Source organism: Pan troglodytes, chromosome 3 (assembly GCF_028858775.2).
Source record: "Pan troglodytes isolate AG18354 chromosome 3, NHGRI_mPanTro3-v2.0_pri, whole genome shotgun sequence".
NCBI lineage: Eukaryota > Metazoa > Chordata > Mammalia > Primates > Hominidae > Pan > Pan troglodytes.
The window spans coordinates 189260346-189272362 of record NC_072401.2 but is presented as its reverse complement, the minus strand read 5'-3'; the positions used below and the strand labels follow the sequence as shown (position 1 = coordinate 189272362).

Here is a 12017-nt window from a genome sequence, read left to right as displayed (position 1 = left end):
CCAAACTAGAGTGCAGTGGCATGAACATAGCTCACTGCCTCAAGCTTTTGGACTCAAGTGATCCTCCTGCTTCAGCCTCCCAGGTAGCTGGGACTACAAACATGAGCCTCCACGCCTGGCTTATTCTTTTAATTTTTTTATTTTGTACAGATTGGGATCCTCTATGTTGCCCAGGCTTGTCTCACACTCTTGGCCTCAAGCGATTCTCCTGACTCCGTCTCCCAAAGCACTGGGATTATAGGCATGAGCCACTGTGCTAATGTCTAATTTTTATTTTAATTGTGTCTTTGTTTTTGAGCAGTTATCTCCCAGGAGAGAAAGGTATCTGGCATAATCTTCCAGAATCCGGGATTCAAACTGTGTGGCAGTACAAATGATTGAGAAGGAGGCTGATTTCCTCAAAGGAGGCAGCACAGCTGCCCAGAGTGATGCTGACTTCATTTAACATGGGGGACACACTGGATTAGTGGGAGGCTGATGATCATTTTAGTCTTTACATGAATCCTTTCTCAGTCACAGGCAAGTTGTTTAATTTGACAGTGGTTAAGCAATCTGTGATTCATAGCTCCACAGACAAGAGAGGATGTAATTTCCTGGTCTTTATTATTGAAATCAATAAGCAAATTATATAGGAGGCCATGCATGTCTGAAATAATAAAGCAGAGTGGCCAGAAACTATTTCTCTATTACTCCTCTTTATGAGGACCCAGAGAAAGCTGGGATTTACAAAACAAATAAATAAAAGCTATTCTGACCTGCCGGTTGTTTACTTATTTGAAGCACACTGCATACAACTTATGTTGCATGAAATAAAAGTGCCTAACAGGAAGCCATACTTTTTAAGGTTAACAGTGAATAATCAAAACAGTCCAGAAAGTGTGTGGGATGTGATATAAGTCTCACCATGCAGGAGGTCACATGTGGGGATGGGAGCCAGCAGAGGGATGACAGATATTCAAACATGGCATAAACCCCAGGCTGAATGATTATGCTTAAATCCCCTCTTCCAAATCAACTCACCATATGCTGACTATGTTCCACGTTTTTGCTTCATAAATTATGTAACAAAAAATGCTTTGCACATAAATCATATTTTGTTAGACTCAGCTCCAAATGGGTCCATGTAACTTATTTTAAGTCCAATCTCATCTTTTTCTTTTTTTTCCCTCAGCATGAATTCTTTCTTTTTTATCACAATCTATTACTTAGTGCCTTAGTTTCATTTTGGCATTACCAGTTACCTAACATGCTTTCATGAAAAATTCTTAGGAAAGTAAGAATTATTTTGTATTTAGGGTGAATTGAACACATGAACGCTCAACTTAAATGAGAAAATATATTGAAAGCAGATTATATTTCTTTCAAACAACTTACTTATGTTTCATGGGCATGCATTTTAAAGAGATTATTAATACCACTTATTTTAAACACAATGTTTTATCTGACACCATTTATTTTTACAACAAAATGTGACTCAGTCCAAATACACATGTATGAAGATCAGTGGTAAAATCCTAGGATGATTTTAATATGGTAACTGTGGAAGCAGGTGGCTCTGTGATATGGATTTTTTAAGGAGGAAAACAAGTCACCCAGGCCAAAAAGTTGAAAAGTTTGGCCCTAGAATTTCTATTATTTTTCCTCAAAGGATAAGCACAACATGGTTATATAGTAAACACAGCACTATGCGTCATATCTGCGTTTAAGTTTGGAAGAGATGTTCAACCTGACTTAGCCTTGTCATATTCTCTTATTGTTGGAGAAACAAAGATCTAGAGAGGTAACATGATTGACTATAAGTCACAAAGCAGCTCCAGAACTCAGGTTTCCCGATTCCCTCATTTTAATGGGAAGGACAGAGCCGGCGGGTTCAGGCAGAACTGGGTCTGAATGTCAGCTTGTGTGACCATAGACCCAAGGGGCCTAACTTCTCTGGGGCCAGCTTTCCTCATGGGTGATAAAACCACTCTGGAGATGGAAGTTTCTGTCTTTCAAGTTGGATGGCTGGGTTGAAAATTTATGTAAAATGCTGATCTCAGCCCCAAAGTGTGTCACGTGTGCCAGATTGGTAGCTACGATAGTGCCTGGGATTGATACAAACTTGGGTAGAGGAAAAAAAAATCCACATAGCAGTTTGGCTTTTCCTTAGCCACTTATTTTAAAACCACGAATTGAAGTCGGCCATTGTTCAGCTTTATTTTACAGATAAGCATATTGAATAATTAAAAGTACAATTCACTTGCTAATCTTTGTTTCCTAATACTGATTTAGCCTGAATAACTTTGGTCAGAGAATACAAAATGAGACAAGAAACTGAGTTAGGAACAGTGGGAAACGGGAGCCAAATTTTTGGACTGAGTGCCCCCAGACTATTTCAAATTTAGTAGCAGAATGAGGCAATACTCTAGCTCTCACAATTGCACTCTATTGCATCATGGTTCTCTCTGGTATAATTGTGATGTATGTAAAGTACCTTGGCCCTCAACTACATAATTAAGGCAATTTTAAAATTTAACAGGAAAATGCATTGTCCATCATTTGAGGGACAATGTAATAATATATAATTAAAATGAAACATAAGTTCTATCAGAGCTAGAGATACAGGCATAAGGATCTGATCTGAGGGAAAAAAATGAACTCTTGGCTATAGAGATGTGTTAAACTACAAAATTCTACCCAGGAGATAGAAAAAAATTGCTATCTTTTTCTTTAAAAAGAGAAGTAGCTACAGAAATATTATAATTTAAAAATCCCATCATCATCCAAAGTATCACCTAAAGTCTCTAGGACATTTAGAAAAAATTTACTGATCAATTTCCACACAAATTCTCTCAAAACTAGCATGTGAGCCTATTGGTCACCAGAATGTCTTCTTGCTTTAAGTATGGGAAATACTGTTTCCCAGGAGTATTTTTTTTCCTTATATTCCTGTTAAATTTTCCATTTTCACCTAAAACAATGTCATTTTTTCCCTCAAATTTCCATTGTATATCACATTAATGCTAACAAAATCCCTCATAAATCGATAGCAATGAAGATATTGAAAATGACAGCCTAAGTTGATTCCTATATTATTATGTAACATTCCAGAATCATCAAGGCTTTTTCTTGTCAACCTTTATGTACCATTTGTTTATTCTGTATCTATTTATTCATATGGTCATTCATTATTTTTCTATTTATTAAATCTTGTTTTTTACTGATGGGTCTAATTTGGCATGTCTCAAAATTATCCAGAATTCCTAAAAGTAATACATTATGGTTGTCCAGCTATAATGCTTTAAAAAAGTTAAAAGTATGATTCATAAAATTAATATACACCAAAGACTTGTTACCTCAAGAGTGAGCAAACTAGGTAGAATATAAAGCATTTCCAAGAGTCTGTGAAGTACACAGTCTTTATAGGTATTTTAAAAATAGACTTTTGTCATAGGGTTGCTAGGTTAGTACAAAACTGGCTAATACCCTACAGGGCAATGAAACCATAACTTTTGGAAATATCTTTTCTACTGAAATGAAACCTGTCAAGTTAACATGTTACTTCATAAAACTTGAGCTGTCAATCAAATCAAATTAGCAAAATGTAAAAATGCATTATTATAGGAAATTAAATAATCCTTGTTTGAAATTGATAAACAGTGTTCCAATATGACATTGAAAGGACATAGTACTCATCTTTTTTTGCCTTTTTTCCTAGTTTTAAATAATCTTCCTGAACATGGTTCACATAAATGCTTTTATCATTCTTTAATTTCTTTTTCATCCCATTGTGTATTAGATTTCTATTGCTATCTTAATGAATTAATCATAAACTCAGGGGCTTAAAGTAACACAAATTTGTTATTAAATTTGGACTAAATTTGTGGACTAAGAATGCCCCTAAACTATTTTAATTATAGGTCCATAGATGGAAAGTGTGGGTTGGGTTTCACCAAACTAAAATAAACATGACAGTAAGCTGTGTTCCTTTCTGGAGGCTCTAGGGGACAATCTCATTCAGTTTGTTGGCAGAAATGAATTTACTGTGGGTGCAAGAAGAAGGTCCTCAAATTCTTATTGACTGTCAGCTGACAGACATTCCCAGCTTCTTAGAGCCTGTCACATTGCTTGGCTCATGGTCCCCACTTCCATCTTCAAAGCTAGAAATGAAGGATGAAGTACTTCTCATAGTGAGTCTTTTTAACCCACCCTTCTGCCTTTCCCTTCCTCTCTTGAGGACTCAAGTCACTAGACTGGACCCTCTGCCCCCAGATAATCCAGGATGATCCCCCCCATCTCTAGATCTATACTGCAAACTCCTTTGCCATGTTTAAGGTAACATAGTCACAGGTTTGGTGGGTTAGGGGTAGACGTTGTGTGTGTGTGTGTGTGTGTGTGTGTGTGTGTGCAGGCTTTTATTGAAAGCCCTATAGTTTCCTCATTGAGTTGTTTTAGAACATTTGTGAAAAGTAAATTTTCCATAAAGGCAGGAATTTGTTTCTGGACTCAATTATTTTCCACTGATGTACCTGCATCTAAGCTTGTGCCAGCACCACGTTGTCTTGATTACTGTGGCTTTAATATAATTTTTGAAATCAAGTAGTTCTTTGTTTTTAACAGTATTTTGTTTTTAACAGGTTGTCGGAATATGCAGATAAGTTTTAGCATCAGCTTATGAATTTTTGCAAAAAAAAGCCTGCTGGGCTTTTGAATTGTGTTGAATTTCTAAACTAATTTGGAGAGAATTTCCATCTTGAGTCTTCTAATCCATCAATATGAAATGTCTATTTATGTACATATTTAATTTCTCTCAGCAACATTTTGGAGTTTTCAATAGATGTCATCTGCTTTTGTTAATTTCCAAAAAGTTTACATTTTCATATGTGTGAATGAAATTTTCATTTAATTTTTGTGTTTTTGTATTTCTAGTATATAAAAATGCAATTGATTTTTATATATTGATCTTGTATCCCAAGGCCTTCCTAAACTCATTGATGAGTTCTAGATTTTTTTAAATGGATTTTTTGGGATTCTTTCCATATAGAATCATTTTCTTTTTAAATAAAGACAGTTTTACTCCTTTATTTACACTTTGGATACATTTAATTAGTTGATTGGTTGGTTGTTTTCTTGGAATAGCTAGAAAATCCAGTATAATTGTGAATACAAATAATAAAAGTAGACATCTTTCTACTGTTCTTAAGGGGGGATTTTCATCTTTTGCCATTAGATATGATGTTACCTGTAGTGTTTTCCTAAATTCTTTTTGTCAATTTAAAAAGGGTTTGTTCTATTTCCAGTTTTTTAAGATTTTTTTTTTAAATCATAAATAGGTCTTACATGCCGTCCAATTATTTTCCTACATCTGTTGAGATAATCACGGAGTATTTTAGTCCTTTATAAATTGAATGTGATTGGTATATTACATTAAATTGGTTTTTGGATATCAAATGAACCCAGCATTCTTGGATAAACCCCATCGGGTCATAGTATATAATCATTTTTATATTTTGCTGGATTCACTTTTTTAACACTTTGTTAAGGAATTTTGCAACCATGTTAATGAGAGATACTGGTCTGTGATTTTTTCCTCTTGTGATGTCTTTGGCTTTGCTATCAGGGTACTACTAGCCTTGTAAAATGATTTGGGATTGTTCCTTAGTCCACTATCTTCTAAACATCAACAGTAAGTGATGAACTGCCATGATTTCTTCTGTGACTATTTGATAGAACTTACCATAGAGGCCAGTTGGGCCTAGGCTTTTCTTTGTGGGAAGATTTCGAATTCCCTAGTTCAGTTTCTGTGCTTGCCATGGATGTATTCAGATTTTCTATTTCTTCTTGACTGAGTTTCAGTAATGTGTGATTCTTAGGAATGTGCCTGTTTGGTCCACGTTGTCTAACGTTTCATGACAGGACTGTTCAGAACATCCGCTGTCTCTCCTTCAGTGTGACAAGGCTTTCTTCCTCTGCCGCCCGTCTGTGTGTGGGTAGGCGGCGCAGCCACAGTCCGGGGCGTTTTCACGTGTGCCCTGGATTTCCGTTTCCTCAACGCTCTCATCTCTCGGGCACGCCTGCGCCCTTCGGGGCGGAGTCTCGGCCTGCACCCTCCCTCGCATGCGCTGTGTCTGCAGGCGGCAACCGCTTACCAGGGTCAACCTCAGGCGAGTAGAGCAGCGGAAGGCACATGGCAGCCACGGTTCGAAGCCAGGATGGTTCGAAGCCAGCCACGGTTCGAAGCCAGCCGTTTGCCAGCTTTTGTATGACCTGTGAGCTAAAAACTACTTTACATTTAAAAACAAATGTTAAAAAAGAAGTGGAAGAAAAAGCAGGAGGAAGAGGCAGAGAGGAAATAGAGCCTGTTTGTAGACCACAAAACACAACATGTTCACTCCTGCCCGTCCCTACAGAGCTTTCCCACGGGACAGCTGTGGGCCTCCCAGTCCCTCCTGCCGCCCCGCGGGACCTGGCGCTGCCGCCTCCCCAAAGCCACAGAGGCCCTTCCAGCAGCAGAAAACCCTCTACAGTTCGTCCCACCCTGGACAAGGTGGGCAGCCCAGGCCAGAGTGACATAGTTCCCACGTTTTTCCCAGAAGTTCAACAGTTTTTAAGCATCCGTGCCTCTCAAATTTGTGTTAAGCCTTTGCTCAATTTCTACAGTATGGAAATGGATGATTTTGTTCATTTTTTTTCAGCTTTGTGCTTGCATATTTGGAAGACAATTTCCTGATCTCATTTAGCAATAGCTAAAAGTGCTATCTCTTTTTTTCACAAATCTTTTTTAAGTAAACTGCATACAATACTGAAAATAAAAATAAAATACGAATCCATCATGACAATACCTCCTTGGTGATTTATTAAGCAGAACAACTTGGCATATAGAAATTTGAAAATTTAAGAGCTAACAAGGCAAGAATGTTACAATTTTATTTATTTTCAGGATTTAAAAAGGTCATGGGATTGCAAAGCTGCCAAGTGGCTGACTGGGGCCGCAGTACATTACAGAGGTATAGACAGATCATTCCGTGGATGGACTGAAACTGGAGACTGAGTAATTGGTGGCAACTTTTCCAAAGGATCATGTTTTTTTCTAAATGTGAAATCTGCAGCCCAAGCATCTTTTCTGGTGGGGAATAAATCAGTCAACCACAGATACTGAATACCTCATTAGCACCACAGTTACGAAAATGAAGAAACCCCGATACGGTTCATTTATCTATCCTGTCACAATAACTAAATTTCCTCAAAGTTAACATCACTGCTGCTTTCACTGACACCTCACGTAGGAGTCAGGAAACCCGCAAGCAGATCTCTGAGTCCCCAAGGCAGGCAAAGTGAAGGCGTGATCCCTGGAGCTGATCTCGTGTCACTCCATTTCCCCATGACTCATACTTTTAAGTCACATTGGCTTGTTTGTGACTCTGCTACAGTAACCTGCCTGCGTATTCCCTTTGAAATAAGGAAAATTATGTGCTTAAAATGGGCCTCTTCTATTTTCACACAGAAGTCTTTTCCCCTGCCTCTCTTCATTCCTTATTTCTTAACTTATCACAAAGGTCCTCTCGCCTTAGAACCTGCAATATTAATATCCTCCTGTAAGGAAATAAACTGAACCCACCCACAAGGTGAAAGTGCTTTGTGAAACTGTCAAAATTCTGTTCATGTCATTGGCCCAAGTGTAGGTGAGAGAATGTGACCATAGAGGGCCTGGACACACAGGGACCTGAGGCAGAGCAGGGCTTCGGAGCCACGTGGAGGATGGAGAATGAAGACACCAAGTTTCCAATACAGAATTACCAGCGGTCACCTGCACTCATGTTTACACAGCAATGTGGTGTGGAAATGCAGAAGAAAAGATCTCCTCAACTACAAATTTGACTTCACTAATTTCCCTTACCAATATATAGCCAGCTACACATTGTTGTTAAATTAAAACACTTTAAAAAGTCAAATGGTCGGGCGCAGTGCCAAGGGGCTTCACTTTGGGAGGCCGAGGCAGGCGGAAGTCAGGAGATCGAGACCATCCTGCTAACACGGTGAAACCCCGACTCTACTAAAAATATAAAATATTAGCTGGGTGTGGTGGCAGGTGCCTGTAGTCCCAGCTACTCGTGAGGCTGAGGCAGGAGAATGGCGTGAACCCGGGAGGCGGAGATTGCAGTGAGCTGAGATTGTGCCACTGCACTCCAGCCTGGGCAACAGAGCAAGACTCCGTCTCAAAACAAACAAACAAACAAACAAACAAAAAGTCAAATCGACTTTTGTTAGATTTTCTTCCAATCTACCTGTTCTGATTCTCTTTTATTAAGCAGACTCTTAGCTATTTGATATGTTCTGCACGGAAGACACAACCTGAATATTTCTGTATGTTTCTCTTCAACTTCTGATTTTGCAATATTCTTTCCTTAGGGACTTCTTGAAGAGAGCTCACATGGAAAATTACTACCCCCAGGACTCAATCAGATTTTCATGTCAATTAGGAACTTTGGCAGTAGTTTTAACAGTTCCTCGTTGTGAATATGATCACTTTGTTAGAACAACTCCTTCCTACTTCCTCCAATGCTTTAGAAACTCTTCCTTCGTGTTATATTCAATAGGAAAATGAGCAACAGTTCAGCTGTTACGCATACGGTGATCTTTATCATTCTTATTCATAAGTAAAGCAAAAACTGTTAAGGTGAGTAGACATATAATAACCAAAGAAAACTTACATATACAACAAAACAATAATATTTTTAAAATGGGGTGTAAAAGAAGTATTTTCTTTGCAAAAGTGACCCCTTAGTATAGTGATTAGTAAATTATCACTTCTTCCAGCTCACAAAAAATAATCCCAACTTCCAGCTGAAATAAAAATCGCATTTATTTTGCTAATCTACATAAAAATCGTTTAAATTTGTTTTAGTGAAATAAGACTAGAAACAAAATTGTGGGATGTATTTTTATGGAATTTTGCAAACTTAAATGCAAAGAAGTCACAAATCTAAATATTATAGAGTTTGATCTATTATGAGTTTGTAACAAAAATAAGATATATAGTGTTCTTTTTTATATTTTAGCAATTTTAAAATGTAATACGATCTTCATTGTATCATGATTTGGTAACTTTGCCTAACTTGTTTAAACGTAACTGAAAACTGAGAAAGAGGGTTTTTTTAAATCAAATGTTTGGATGAATATTTGAGTATAGTATGAAAATCTCATACAAATAAATAAGATTTTCAGACAAGGTTACCTTTTTCTTTTTCTTTCTTTTTTTTCTTTACAGATAGAGTCTTTTTAAAATTATTATTATACTTTAAGTTCTGGGATACATGTGGAAGGTGCAGGTTTGTTACATAGATACATACACGTGCCATGGTGGTTTGATACACCCATCAACCCGTCATCTACATTAGGTATTTCTCCTAATGCTCTCCCTCCCCTAACCCCCCAACCCCCAATAGGCCCCAGTGTATGATGTTCCCCTCCCTGTGTCCACGTGTTCTCATTGTTCAGCTCCCACTTATGAGTGTGAACATGCGGTGTTTGATTTTCTGTTCCTGTGTTAGTTTGCTGAGAATGTTGGTTTCCAGCTTCATCCATGTCCCTGCAAAGGACATGAACTCATCCTTTTTTATAGCTGCATAGTATTCCATGGTGTATACGTGCCACATTTTCTTTATCCAGTCTATCATTGACGGGCATTTGGGTTGGTTCCAAGTCTTTGCTATTGTGAATAGTGCTGCAGTAAACGTATGTGTTCATGTGTCTTTATAGTAGAATGATTTATTTATTTATTTATTTTTGAGACAGAGTCTTGCTCTGTCACCCAGGCTGGATGGAGTGCAGTGGCACGATCTCAGCTCACTGCGAGCTCTGCCTCCTGTGTTCATGCCATTCTCCTGCCTCAGCCTCCAGAGTAGCTGGGACTACAGGTGCCAGCCACCACACCTGGCTAACTTTTTGTATTTTTAGTAGAGACGGGGTTTCACCATGTTAACCAGGCTGGTCTTGATCTTCTGACCTCGTGATCCGCCCACCTGAGCCTCCCAAAGTGCTGGGATTACAGGCGTGAACCACCGCCCCCGGCCAGTAGAATGATTTATAATCCTTTGGGTATATACCCAGTAATGGGATGGCTGTGTCAAATGGTATTTCTGGTTTTAGATCCTTGAGGAATCACCACACTGTCTTCCACAATGGTTGAACTAATTTACACTCCCACCAACCGTGTAAAAGCATTCCTATTTTTCCACATCCTCTCCAGCATCGGTTGTTTCCTGACTTTTTAATGATCGCCATTCTAACTGGTGTGAGATGGTATCTCATTGTGGCTTTGATTTGCATTAGAGATAGAGTCTTGCTCTGTCACTCAGGCTGGAGGGCAATGGCATGATCATAGCTCACTGCAGCTACGAGCTCTTGGACTCAAGTTATCCTCTCGCCTCAACCTCTTCTGTAGCTGGGACTACAGGTATGTGCCACCATGCCCGGCTCATTTTTAAAATTTTTTTGTAGAGGTGGGATCTCACTATGTTGTCCAGGCTGGTCTTGAACTCCTGGCCTCAAGCAGTCCTCTCACCTGGGCCTCCCAAAGTGCTAGGATTACAGTCATGAGCCACAATTACCAGCCTAAGCTTACCTTTTTCAAGAACAATTCAGAAACCTTAAATGTAGATAATACAGTGTTTTTGAATAGGTCTGTAAAAAGAGAGCTTTGTTTAAGATAAAGTAAGAATACACACGTATCTTTAAAAATAGCCTTTATTCCCATATTCTTTGCAAGAGTAAATATCTTTCTTTTTCTTTTCTTTTTTCTTTTTTTCTTTTTTTTTTCTATACAGTGTCTCAGTCTGCCACCCAGGCTGGAGTGCAGTAGTGCACTCATGGCTCACTGTAGCCTCAAACTCCTGGGATCAAGTGATCCTCCTGCCTCAGCCTCTCAAGTAGCTGGGAATAGAGGTGCATGCCACCATGTCCAGCTGTGTTTTTTTTTTTTTTTTGGTCAAGATGAGGGTCTTTCTGTGTTGCCCAGGCTAGTCTTGAACTCCTGGCCTCAGGTGTCCCACCTACCCTGGCCTCCCAAAGTGCTGGGATTATAAGCGTGAGCCAGTGTGCCCAGCCTCCTTCCCGTCTTGTTTACCAGATGAAACCTACTGCTTAGTCTTTCTAATCTTGACACTTCTCCCTCATTAAACCTGTAATCATTTGATGTAAGTCTTTCCAGCCAAGAGGAAAGGTGAGCAGATGCTTCTATAGAACTCAGTGCTGCAGCCAATGGGAGTGTTCAGACCAAAAGCAAGAGCCACTCTCCCGTTCTTCCACCTGTTGTGTCTGCTTTTTTCAACATCAGGCCTGTCTTGCTGCCAGCCCCAGTGAAAATCCAGCTGACTCTCAACTTTATCATCATTGGCCATCTTGAGTCATCAATTGGTTTACTGTAACTGATATGCCTACACTTCCTTCATTTGAACCCAGGTTGAATCATAAATATTTCATTTACTTTAAAGGATTCCAAAGTGTGTGTATAATATCAGATTTTAATTTTTTCCCCACTGCAAGCTGTTAGAGCAGAAATATTATAATACTGAATTAGAGTTCTGAGAAAGCACGGTTCTGGCTGATGCAATGCAGAGACCCAGCTTTTGTTGCAATTTTTCTGGCTTGGTCAAATTACTCACTTGATGTTCTTGGGCAAACTATTTAAAACATCTCCTTATGATTCTTCAACTGAAAAATGGGGATACTATAAAATATAAGCTGAAAACATGAGGGTATTAGAGGCCCCACAAACACACACACACACACACACACACACACACACACACACACACACAACGAGTTCAGCATGTGTCATTATAACAGGAACTTTTTTGAAGAACTTAATTTCTTTGAGACTTCATTCATAAACTGGAACATATAACCTATGCTAGTGATTTCTGTCTTTTCATTTTAGAACTATTCACTTTATGAAATTTCCATAGCGCTCCTAATGTGAATACATTTCCTCTCTCTCTATGGGACAGTCACTATAGAATTATTTCAAATATTTTATG

The 12017-nt window shown here is 38.7% G+C and overlaps 1 long non-coding RNA gene across 2 annotated transcripts in view; it reads right to left on the bottom strand.

Moving 5' to 3' along the window:
- LOC134809944 (uncharacterized) overlaps nucleotides 1-6430 on the bottom strand; it is a 47179-nt gene extending 40749 nt beyond the window's left edge. For both annotated transcript variants that reach the window (XR_010156782.1, XR_010156783.1), the window contains exon 1: nucleotides 5717-6430. This is a non-coding gene — a long non-coding RNA (uncharacterized LOC134809944). The remainder of the gene's footprint in view (nucleotides 1-5716) is intronic.
- Between the last annotated feature and the right edge of the window lie 5587 nt (nucleotides 6431-12017).